The following is a 13,075-nucleotide window of genomic DNA, read 5'->3' on the forward strand; positions in this document are numbered from 1 at the left end:
CCCAACTGAGGGCTGATGCTGGTCCCAGCCTGCTGCAATCCAAGATTGCTCGAAGGGTCTCACTTGGGCTTGTTATTTATAGGGTCCAAGATAATTGACATTTATCAGATACTTCTCTGTTTCAGCCCAACTCAGATGACAAAATACTCTGGTACTTACCACCAGTTGTGCAGGCCCAGAACTTGCTAGATCTTGAAGTTCTGGTATCACCCCCTTGGTACAGATGTATGGAGCTGTCAGGAGGTGATTGATTGTCATCCCCATTCCCAAGCGGTAGGGGAGGCAGGAGCCAGGTGCGTTAAGGGTGTGCCTTAATGCTCTGCTCCACTGTTCTCAAGTGGGAGGGGAGGGGGCATGAACCAGGTGTGCTAAGGGGATGCCTTAATGCTCTGCTCCACTATTCTTCCCAATTCATCTTGGGTTGGCATGTGGCTCGGAGGGGGAAATTGCACCAAGCACCAAGCGGCCCAAGAGAGGGGAGGAGTTGCACCACCACAGACCCTGCATCATCTTCATTGCCCTTCTTTGGACACACAAAAAGTTACATCTCTTCCTCTTCCTCTTACAGTTCTCACACAACTCATGACATTTTTACCTTTGGCCACTATGACATCTCTGATATACAATAAAAAGAGAGAAAAAGGACAGTATTGCCCACACTGTAGGTCTCTATTCACAATGATTTATCAACTGTTTTCCTTTGTTATTTGGTCTTCTTTTCCCAGAAACTCTCCTCAGTCTTAGATCTTGGAACTGGCAAGACATTTTCATGATTTACCCTTACTATGTAGGATCATATGCTCCAAGAGGATGATATGGGGAGGATGCTGAGCAGGTGGCTGATCAGCACCTTGACCAAAAAATGCTAATTGTGGATACTGATGTAATCACAGGCCAGACTAAAAATTTCAACAGAGTAGCAGGAAGCTCATCATTGCTTGTTCACTTCCAAAGGCAGCACTTTTGCAGATTTTAACCTCGATCGTTCCCCACAAATCAAAGAATATTATGAAATAAACTGGTGGGCAAACTAGGAAAATAGGCTGCTCTGCTTCTCACTTGATAGTGCTTAGGGTTGTGGCAGGACTGAAAGGGAGCTGCAAGATGCCCAGACAGCACTGAAAGGACCACTTTGCTAAATAGTCTTTGTGCTCCTATGGGACACAGGTATTGGCTTCCTCAGGCACATGGATCAGGATAGATTCTACTGCAAAAAAGTAGGATATTGCAGCCATCTGAAGAGAAGTCCTCTTGAAAGTGTTTGCCATTTATTAATTTGCTCTAACAGTTGAAGATGTTAAGGAAGCCACAAGACAATGCTTCTACTGACCTTTTATTTTCTGAGCCTATTACTATGCTAAAGGTATCCTTAAATCAAGGGATTTCATCAGATGGGGAGAGAGGTGAGATGGCTATAATAAAGGTTAAAAAATCCAGGAAGCTGAACCATCTTGGCAACCAGCATCCTGACATAAGGGAACTAAGCAATACAATAATATTATGTTAGTATCACATAACTTACTGGGAAGAATTCCTCTAAAATTTCTATCTCACCTGTGATCTAAGTGGTTCTTCCTGCTGTAAGCAAAACCCCTATCTCCCATGTTGCGGATTTGTGGGCATAGAAACCATCTCAGCCTGTTCTCACACTCTAATGCTAACTTAGGAAGCACAGGAAGGTGTAATGCAGAATAAGACTTTGAGAGTCAAGATCCAGAAAGGCTGATCATGAGACAGCTTGCAAACACTTTGTCCTTTATACCATGTCAGCTTCAGAACGTATGTCTTACTCCTACAGTAACCAAGAACAATTATCACAGTTCACCTCAAGTCTATTAATAAACTGTCACAGCCTTCAAACCAAACAGGTTGTAAGTAATCTTCTTTAGTTGGTGAATTTTCTTTGGCAAGTCTATGAATTGTCCAGGGAGTGTCATAAACACACCAAATTCTTTATCGGGACTGTCCTAAAAATTTACAAGCACAGACAATCCAGTTCCAGGATAATTGCCAGGCATTCTTGAATTTACTAATATAGCTGCTTCCTATGAATTCAGCAGATAACTGAGGGTAGGGGGCAAATACTGAGTGAGAAGACTTATTTGTTTCTGCCACATGGCACAAGATAATCCAAGAGAGCCAGTCTTCTGGAAAAACAAGCTGTATTGCTAAGCTATATAAGTAGGGAATGGTTTCACTACAAAGTAGAAATTGAACAGAGTATGAGCTTAAATATATTTATACGTAGAGTTTGACCACAACTACTGGAGTCCAGCCCTGCAGTGTCTGTGGTTCAGAGGGGCTTAAAAACTGAGCAGGCACAAATGAAATCTAAGACCCAAACGGAGCACCACACTAAAGCACGAGGCATGACTGCTCAGCCAGCAGGACTGTGACAGGTATGTGACCCCCCCTTCCATGGAGCTGGAATCACACGAGGCAATGCATGGCATCCAGCCATCTCAACCCAGAGATGATTTTCCATCAGGGTGACTCTGGAGCAGCAGAGGGCACACAGATAAATAAAGAGCCTGACAGAGTTGTGTAAAGTATCAGTAACACAGCTTGCCAACTGCACAACACTTTAAAATAAGGGGTGGGTACTACAATGACTTCTGGAGGAAATCTCACCCTGCACCACCTGAAAGTACAACAGATTTAATGATAAATGTGAAAACACAAAATCAATTGTCAGAACAAACAATACATTTGGGACATGGGACACTATAACATGGGATAGCTCAAGTTATTCCACAGAGTATCTTAAATAGCTGCAGCCCTATCCTGAAGCATCTCTAAAGAGAAAAATACTTAAATGAACAAATGGGAAAACACAGTCACTGTCCAAAGAACTGGCAGATTCTGTTCTGCAATTCAGTTAGTGGCAGACTCAGATAAAGCCAACTTTGAGACATGATAAATGCTGGAAAGAGATTAAGGAGAGAGTCATTTGCACAAAGCATCTGTAGATGCCAAGAGAACAAGATCTCAGGAGACTAGAAAGTAATTCTACTTAAAGTTAGAACTTTGAGAATAAAACTAGAGGGACAATATTTAATTCTGGAAACGATTGTGTGGTTTTGAGGAACAAAAACGTCACTCTTAAAGGTATAAACTAATGTATTACCTGAAGGTATGGAGGCATTCCCCATCTCAACATGTTATTCTATAATTACCAACTGAGGTTCACGCTTCCGTTTAGGCAGTTCAAGTTGGACACCATCAGAGATCCACTCCCAGCTGTGATCTGTTATGGAACAACACTTAGACACTACTGGTATTCACAAAATGTCTGGCTAGTCTTGTAGGCTCTTCCATTTCCCTTGCACATAAGTCCTGACCTAATTTCTTATGAAACCTGAGGATTCAGAGGTTTAATTTTTTTCCCATTAACTTATTGTATGTAGATGGAGTTCATAACATAAGTGCTTAGGATCTCCCTTCCCAAACACCCAGGGAGTCTGATCTGTGCTCATTCCATTCAGGAGAGTAGTAAAAACATTTTGTTTTTGTTTTTCCTTCCTTCTCTAAGAACAGAACATTTCTGGGGCGGAGGCTGGCCTAGCTCAGGAAGAAATCCTCAGCTTCTAAATTCCTCTTTAAGGGGAGTGGGAGCTGAGGAGAATGAGATAATTTCCATTTTCCCTTGAATTCTTCCCAGGACAATACATATTTTTCTAGGGGAAGTGTCAGCTAAAGTTGCACTAATTAGAACACTGCTTTATAAGCAGAATGGAAAAATACTAAAAACATAATCAATTCTTACAATTTCCAGTATTTCCTCCACATGCTGCATGGATCACAATAAGGTACGTCATGCTGCTATCTCACAGTATTTCAGGATACCTTCAAGACAGAAAGTATTTAGGTATCTTGGTTGAAGACATTTGAAAGTTAAGCAGATCTGACCACAGAAGAAGACAATCTATAGGGCTCAGTCAGAGGCTAAAATGTTTGCAAACCACAAAGATCATGAGAAACAACTTTGCTTCTCTGGAAAACTAACTTTCCTTCAAGATGTTATACTGAGCAGGAGACAGAGTTTTCCCAGAATAATTTCAATATTATAGATGGATTTCCCTAAGAAATCTCTCTCTCTCTTTTGCCTTACCACATTTTGTTGCCATGCTTCATTCTTTGAATTAATAAGTTCTAACACAGACTTACAGTGAAATGTATCTTTAAAAATTTAACACCACCATCGTCTCTAAAAAACTACTAAAATAAGCATCTTATTTTTATGGCCTGGATTGTGAATGAAAGAACAAATATGATGCAACAGATGTCAGCCAGCTTCCGTAAGTATGTAGTATAAGAATCTATATAGAATAAAACAGACCCCTAGAGATGCAGTGCATTATCTCAGCAGCAAAACAATGTCTTCTACAGTCTTTTCCATAGGGATTATTACAATACGGCAACAGCTCTTATGGAAAAAAAATTTGTGGACACACTCCATGCAGCATAGTCCAATTCAGCTGACACTGGAAATCACTCCAAGCTCTGAAAGCCACCTACTGATGTCCTCTTCAGCATTCAGAAATCAGATTTTATCCAGCCACTACACAGCTGTGTTACAGTACAGAGCTGCTCACATTCTGCTGAAGGGACTGCAGACTGGCTTAGCTGGAACAAGTCTGCCAGATAAAAGGGAAGAAATGCTAGTCTGCTGGCAAAAATGTCTTTTCCATATTTTTCCCTGCATGGTAGTTTGACACCAAAAGGAAAGGTTAAAATATTTGTTATTCAAGGAGTTCTACAAGTCAAATCAGAATTGTGTTTGCTTTTACCCTTCGTTCATTTCTGGCTGTGCAAGGCACTGTGGGACTTGGCAGGTCTTAATATATGGGCCTACTGGGAATTGGAAATGTTCAGAGTGGGATGTTGACAAAACATTTCCCCATTGTTTTAAGCTTTTTTTTTTTTTAATGTACTAGGTTGACTGTTCACCTTGTACTAGAAAATAAATCCTTTTAGCAGAGATAGCAGGCATCACCCATTTTCTTGCTAAGATTCCCTTCTTTTAAAAAAAAAAAAAAAATACAAGATGCACCACTTGCAGCATTCAGCAGGGAAGCATGGCAGAGACTTCACTAGGGAAATACACGTGAATCAGTTCAAAGACCTCAAACCATTTATTCATTATCGTTCATTACATTCTGACTGTTCTTTTTAATTTTCTGGGGAGACTCAGCAATAATCCAGGAGAAAGTTTAAACTCACCATATCAGAGAGATCATTTGTTGATCTTTGTAGAAAGGTCAGGCCTGAGATATTTGCTGTCCTCATGTGAGAAATTAGGGGAAATCAGCAGTGCTCAGTGCAGTTCATAGCTCTTTCAAATATATCACAGGCAACCTGTAAGCATGGTCTGAAGTCAGAGTATTGGTTCAGGAGAGACTGAAGGGTTTGGGCTTCTTTTATAGCTTTGCACTGGATGTTGCTTTTTCACTGGTGAGCCAAATCTATACATCAAGTTTCAGACTTTTGGAATGACCAGTTCTTAATCTGAACATAGTAGCTCAGCCACACATCTACTGTCACAAAGTTGGCATAAGTTCACTGAGAACACAGCCTATGCTCAGCTGAAGTATTGGTAAACTTGCCAAAATTATGTCTTATCTGGACTGATACTCAGCCAGCAAGACCCCACCCAGCAGTCAATAATCTTTGCTCACACAATATCACATATTCCATTGCATGCCCATGTGTTACAAATATAGAACCAAGGATAATGAGTGTACTGAAGCTAGTATATTCATATATCTCATAGTGAGTTTGAGATTTTCACAAAAACTGAAAAGATTTATTGTATGTGTCAATATTTTAGAAAATGTCTGTTTGAGAGGATTGTAACAACTCTTTACTATTTTAAAAATATTTCCTCTTGACGTTTTTAATGTTGTTTCTTTCCTTCTTCTACTTCCTTTTATTTTCACCTCTGGAAGCAGTAAAAATGAATGACTACAACATTCCCTTTCTTACAGAACTAAATGGTTTTGCAAATGTTACAGTGTCATTACTGTGATACTACTGTAGAGCCAAGGGACAAGATTTCATCTTTTCTTCTGCTATTTGGTAATGATTCCCAGATAGAAAATAACAAATGGGGGAGGAGGGGGGACGACACACATCCAAAAATCTTAGCCTTCAGTCACTTATTTATAACCAGTGCAGAAAAAGTAAACAAAGATTAGGACAGAGCAGAGCAAATAAAAGGAAAATAATCTAAATTTTATATTTTTTAATATTTTGAGAAAAAAGATAAAACTTTCAACTTAAGTAAGCTATCAATGTATTCACTGCTTTTGAATGCTTTTCATAGAAACAATATTTTCTTCCCCATGAAAAACTTACAAGCGTTTTTTTGGTTTTGGTGGGAAAATTTCAGGAACCTGAAGTTTAAGAATAATACTGCTATAGAGAAAGCCATAGAGCTGAAGACCCCACAATCATATCCTTTTCCCACATGAATACAGTTAACGTGGATACTAAATCTGCAAAATATTATTTTTTTGTGAAAATGTGAAGATAATATGAAAAATAGAGCACAAAAATGTGAAGTATTGATAAACAGACATGTAAGTGTCTCAGATTATATTAACATCAGTTGTTTCTTACCAATTATCAGTATATTAGTTATTCTTATTTTAATAAGGCTTTTTTCCATAGCATGGAAAATACAGATGATGGTTCACCACACAAACATCCAGGACAATATCTAGAACACTAAGTTCAGTTATGTGACCTTTCTGAAACAGATATATTAGGGTTATTTTAGTTTCTGAAAAATCATGACAAGACCTATGCAGATCTGTTTTGGTTTTGGTTTTTTGGGTTTTTTTATTGAAGCAAGAGGATAAACAGCAGGATTCATCAATAAATGGAATCTGAAGTAAACACAGAGGTTTACAGGCACCAGTACTACAAGAAGCTTATCTTTCATATAACATAGTATTTAAATCACTGTGGAAGCATGCAGTGTATACAGAAAAGGCTTCACAATGGGTACATAATAGGAATAATATTAAGGAATTGCTAGATCATATACTTGAGTTCCTCTGAGTTAAATGTTCATCTGTTTTTACAAGACTATGCTTTCAATTGTCCTTGAAATGTCTCAAGTAACTTAACTTTTTCCAATAGCAAATCATGCTATTGCCCAAACACTGAATTTCAAGTGTGCTACTGCTCTGGATTAATTTACTTAACATTAACTTTGGACAGTGCTTATTAGTGGTTGGTGTGCTACAGGGCAGGGCTGCCTTTCAGACAGACCTCAGTAAGGTAGAGGAATCGGCCAACACGAACCTCATGAAGCTCAATGGCAAATGCAAACTTCTGCATCTGGAACAGAATAACTCCACAAGACATTACGGGCTGCGAGCTGACTAGAGAGAAAGTGGCTTTGCAGAAAAGAACCTGAATCGTGGACAGTAAGTTGAGTATGAATAACAATATGCCCTTAGTCAAGGCCAGCCACATACTGGACTGCCTTAAGAATAGAGCCATCAGGTGAAGGGAATCCCTCCACTGAGCTCTCTTGAGGGCACAGCCAGAAAAACGTTTATAGGTTTTGGACTACTAATATCAAAAAAAGAGATTGTCATGAGCCAATGAAGAAGATTAGAAGGCTGAAGCACATGGGGAAGAAGGTGATAGGTTTGCTCAGCCTGGCTAAGGAGAGGATCTAACTGTAGTCTTCCATTAAGAAAAAGGGGAGCTGACAGAGGCAAACTCTCCTGAGAGAGTCACGTGCTCCAGCAAAGGAAATTTCAACCAGAAAAATGGAAAACGTTCTTCAGACTGAGTGTTTAAGAGCTGGAATATGCTACCTGGATAGGCTGTGAAATTTTCATCTGTGGATGCTTAATAATTTAGAAATGCAAAGCCCTGAGAAACTTTAACTTTGAACTTATCTCTGGTTTGAGCTGAGGGTTGGACTAGAGACCTCTGGAGGTGCCTTCCGACCTAAATTGTCCTATCATTTTATTAGAGAAATCTCAACTAGTTTTACCTTAACTTTAAGTTATGAAGCTGGTCTATGAGTCCCTAAGGCCTCAAGGAGTTTGACATGACATTCTGCAATGTCCCTTTCTTAAGGAAACTCTATATTTTAATATAAAATCATTTCAGTAAAAGACCACTTACCTGTGTGTCTGGAGAAAGGGGGATTAGGAAAAGATGAGCCATCCTTGCTGGTGAATGATATATGTCAGTTATCACCTGACTTTCATGTCAGTGTATTCTGTTTTGACTCCTCCAGCATAGGTATCTGAAGTATAAATGGGCATCCATCCCTAACATCTCAACTTCCTCTGTCAATAAACTCAATGGATCCCGCTTTATAATTGTGCACATTCACAGAGAGAACTGCTGTTCATCCAGAATAGAACACAAGAGACCAACTTGTGAACTTGATCTGCAACCATGAATTTCAATATATAACCCTACTGAGAGGACAGACAGTCCAGAGTGGGTTTTCTGATTAAGTCACTTTGTCTTGTACATATAAGGTAACTGAACAGAGGGTAGTAGCATGGTAAGATCTAAATACTCATGTCTCCATCAGATCTTGTTGCCAAATTCTTAAAGCTAGTGTGTCCAAAGGAGTGCCTGTATTCCCCAGTAGGAGACTGAAGAAGCTCTGACTACTCTTGAGTCAAGAAGACTGAGCATGTGTAATGGTTTAGCCCCTGCCGGGGACTGAGACCACGCGGCCGCTGCCCCTCCCCCACAAAGGGAGTGAAATACAAAGCCCTGATCTGAGATAAGGAAAGGTTTAATACAGCAGTGCAATAGCAACACAACAAACAACAACAATAACAATAAGAATAATAGTAATAACAATGAACAGGGCAAAATATCTACCAATATAGCAGTGAGAGAAAACCCGGCAGCGCGAACCCCACGCGATCACCGATTCTTCCCGTGCTCTGGTGCCTGGTCGTGACCCGGCTAGAGCTTCCTCCCCCACTGCTGGGGAAACTTAACCCTATCCTGGTTAAACCAGGACAGCATGTCACATATTTGCCCTGGCAGAATGGATGGCAGCAGTGCTACAGGGAAAACCAGAGAATCTGGAGAACCTGCTGCCAGTGGCACTGGAAGGTCTGCTTCCATCATAGAGACAGTATGATGAATAAGAGAAGCAATTCAGTCTTCTACTGTCATTTGTATAAACATTTACAGTAGTATGAAGCTGGCTGCTACTACCAGTTTGATCCTTGTCACATTTGCTTGGTCTATGTCAGATATCTCAGTGCCGTATAATACATTGGTGTTGAGATTGATACATTTTCGCTTTGGCTTGAGATGTATGGGTATGATTCTTAAGAGGAGCTAGATACTTATTTGGACAATTTTTTGAGGGCTTCATGTCACGCTCAAGCTTCAACCATTTTAGTTTTGTGACTGAGTCACAATATCTTGAAAGAGGATCAGAGTGGTAAGAGGAGATAGCTTGAGAAGCCCTCCATGGCCAATCCACTACCCAAAGATTCTTCACCTGTTACACTTTACTGCTAGGCTAGATGGCCGGTTCTGAAGTCATCCCTACCAGCTTCTTCCAGGTCCATCTTGCATTCTTTTAAGGCTGAGAGATGAAAAGCTCATTGAAGGATTAATATCCATCTGGTATATCACTAATAACAGTCAAGCAATATTGGTATGCCCACACTGTACAAGGCAGATGACAATCCAAACTGTAAACATCACATAGTGAAACACAGCCCTGTGTGGATATAGTACCTCAGATCCACAAACATTTCAGCCCCATGACTGTGACTGAGTGCCAGAGGTAAATAAATCTTGATTCTTAACAGGTTTCAGAAGCTCTTTGTGCCATGTTAACACAGCTTGTCATGGATCCAAGCTAATACCAGTGCTGACTGGGAGCATATAAGGAGTCTCTGTACCTGCTTCATTATGTCTCTAGAATATCTGTCATTCAGCAGATATCTCAGCACATCAGTAGTTACAAAAGTCTAGATGGACTTATCAATCTTCAGGGTGTCAGGGAAACTTCTTTTTCCACTAAAAGAGAACAATATTTCAGAGCTGTTTTGTTTCTTCTTGTGCATCAGAAGCAATTCAGTAGCCAACTGAAAGAGCTGAAGTGTTTCCTTTGATTGTAACAGGCATTTTACTGATGATTTTTCAGGCTTCCTTTATTAAGGACCATACTGAAGGAAATGTATTGAAAGGTCCTAAATTTAGAGATTTCTATTCTTACTAAAATTTCCACCTTTTTAATCAATGACATTCTTCAAATTTTATCAGAGAAAACGGAAAACATTAGTTATAGTGAAATGCGGAAAAGATGAACAGACTCCAGTCTGAACAGTTTGTAAATGCAAAGACCTAGAAAAAAAATAAGAAAGGAAAACTTAGGTGTGAATTTCCTAAGCTATCCCTCTTTCTTTGATTGGGAAGAGTATATTACTTTCAGAAGAAACTGAAACTGAAAATGTAAGTTAATTGAAAGACTCTATTAACAGAACAATCTATATTATTTGCCAAACAAAAATCCCGAACAGATACACGTTTCATATAAGTCCCAAAATAAAAATTTGGAATTGGAATCCAGAATCCCAAATCCACGACTTTGAACAGATCATTTTTCATCAGTCTCTTTCAGAAAGTCTCTTAGAACTCTTACTAGCTACAGAATGCCTTTAGTGTACACTCTATATTACTCTATAGTACCACCTAGAGTGCACCACTAGAAACAACTCCAACAACAATATTCTTTACAGAGCATAACTGCATTTCAGAGGAGCATTTTCGAGACTTATTCTCTTTCGAAGACTTCCATATCAAATATACGTGGCTGATAGAATAGAAGATAGGCAGTGAGAGACCATATTTTTATTATTGCACCTAGAAGGGGTGGAGAAAATATATCACAAAACATTTTAGACTCAGCTGAACCCTGTAAGGCAGTGTCTAATTCCTTCTGGTTTAAATATCAGCAGAAATTTCCTCAATCAAAATACAGTTTGATAATGATGATAATGATGAGTATACGCAAAGCAGAACAGAATCCTGTTCACTATCCAGAGAAGTAGAAAGAGATTGTTGTTTTTCAGTAAACTATTTAGTTAAGAGTTTGAAGGCACAAGTGAGCAAATCAAATGGGTAAGATGTTATAGATATTGCACGTTTATGAAGTAATTGTTTTTAACTTTATTTCTACACACGTTCTCTTTACAGCCTGCTTGTATCAGACACCTACTTATTTAAAGCCAATCCCTGTATGTAGTCATAACAGCAACAGAGAATGTTAGGAAACATGCTATGGCATGCACACTTGATTTTTCTTCGCTTTTAATTTAGGAAAAATGATGTAAAGATTTCATCTTGATTTATTTACACCCATTTTCTTCTGGTATAACTGAATAGGACCTAGTTTACCATTAGACTATTCAAGTTCAACACTAAAAATTAAACGCAAAATGAATAGAGTTATACTAGTATATGCCTGGAACAACTCAGTAGTGAACTGGGCTCTTAATCTGGAAATGATAGTCATCTCCATGATTTGTGACTATATCAGTTAATTTGTATATCCTGTTAGTGTTCAGAAATGCTCAAATGGACTCTCTTTTCAAAAGCACTGAAATTCATAGGAGCACCGTATTTGCCTACGGTTCTGATAAACAGACACCTGGCACTGATATCACACTTCCGAAGCTGGTTATTTTCATTTTTTAAACAAACCAGTTGTTACTATGGCTGCATAAAGATTTTATTACAGCCTATTTTAAAGAATAAACAAAGTAGGAATATAGGCTTAACAAAATAGTGTATTTTCTTGCATTGTAAATGTATATGCAAAAATTCAGCTGTTAACAAGTACCGATCATTCATTTCTGGCAAAGCAGTCCAAGGAGACTGAAAACAGGGCTTCCTGCTCCACTGACTGAGAAACATATACTGAAAAAGCACAACTTCAGATCTTTATTGCAGTATGTGGTCTTAATTTTAAGTCTGAGAAGACACTCACTGTTGAATGGGATGAGCACAGCAAAGGACCTGTCTTTTCCCAGAAGATTGCTCTCTCCTACTCTAATGGCACAGAACTCATTAGTACGACTCGTGATCTTTATTCATCTCACTCCCATCTTCCCCATCCAGTACCAGTTGCCTTCCGGTTACATCTGGTATCCACCTACTTCTGCTGCGGGAAAGTTTTTCTTCTATAGGACAGGATGAGTTAAAAGCTTTGTGTCTGGCCCTCTTCCTCATTTACCTTCTGACCTAAAAATATGTCTAACGTCACTCAGACTGATCTGTATGCTTATATTTCCCTTAAACATTATTTCCAGGCTAAACCTTATAAGTTTATTTACTGTAAAGTCAGAGTGCTACTGACTATTACTGATCAATGATTGTAAAATTGTAGTATAATTTTATGTTTGTATGTTTTATATAATTGAAATACTTTATAAAGTGAAAAAGTGTAATATTAGAATTATAGTATTGCCACTAGTGAATTTTATTGAAATTCTTAAACTGAAGAGAAGGGACCAAAAAGAAGGTACTATGGTATTGCATAAAACTTCTATATTACTACTGCACTATGAAGAAACTAAGATGAAATTATTCCATCACTGGGGACAATCTGACCTGTGTCCTTTCTTACACAAAATGGCATGGTGCTTTCAGCCCAAACAGATAACTGCTAATAAGATCATTAAAAAATAGAAAAGACATTCTTCAGGGAATGGCTACACAAGAGTATCCCAAAGATGTTACAAATTGCAGTAAAGTACCCATTACCATTACAAGAAAATAAATGTACTTACCATAATATGAAAATGCAGCAGTCTGCATGTTAATTAATAATTGAAAGCAAAATATATCTTAATTATATAAATCCAAATTCTGTCATTTTTAAATAAAGAATACATATATTTAGAGCTACAACCACTGAGAAAGATGGAAAATAGAATATGCAAATGTTTCAAAGACATAAATCTTTTTTTGCTTCAGGGCATAAACACTGATTCACAAGCTGATTTTTTTTTTTCCTTGAGCAGAGTTATTCCAAATTTTATTGTTTCAAGACATT

The sequence above is a fragment of the Strix uralensis genome, chromosome 5 (assembly GCF_047716275.1).
Source record: "Strix uralensis isolate ZFMK-TIS-50842 chromosome 5, bStrUra1, whole genome shotgun sequence".
Classification (NCBI taxonomy): domain Eukaryota; kingdom Metazoa; phylum Chordata; class Aves; order Strigiformes; family Strigidae; genus Strix; species Strix uralensis.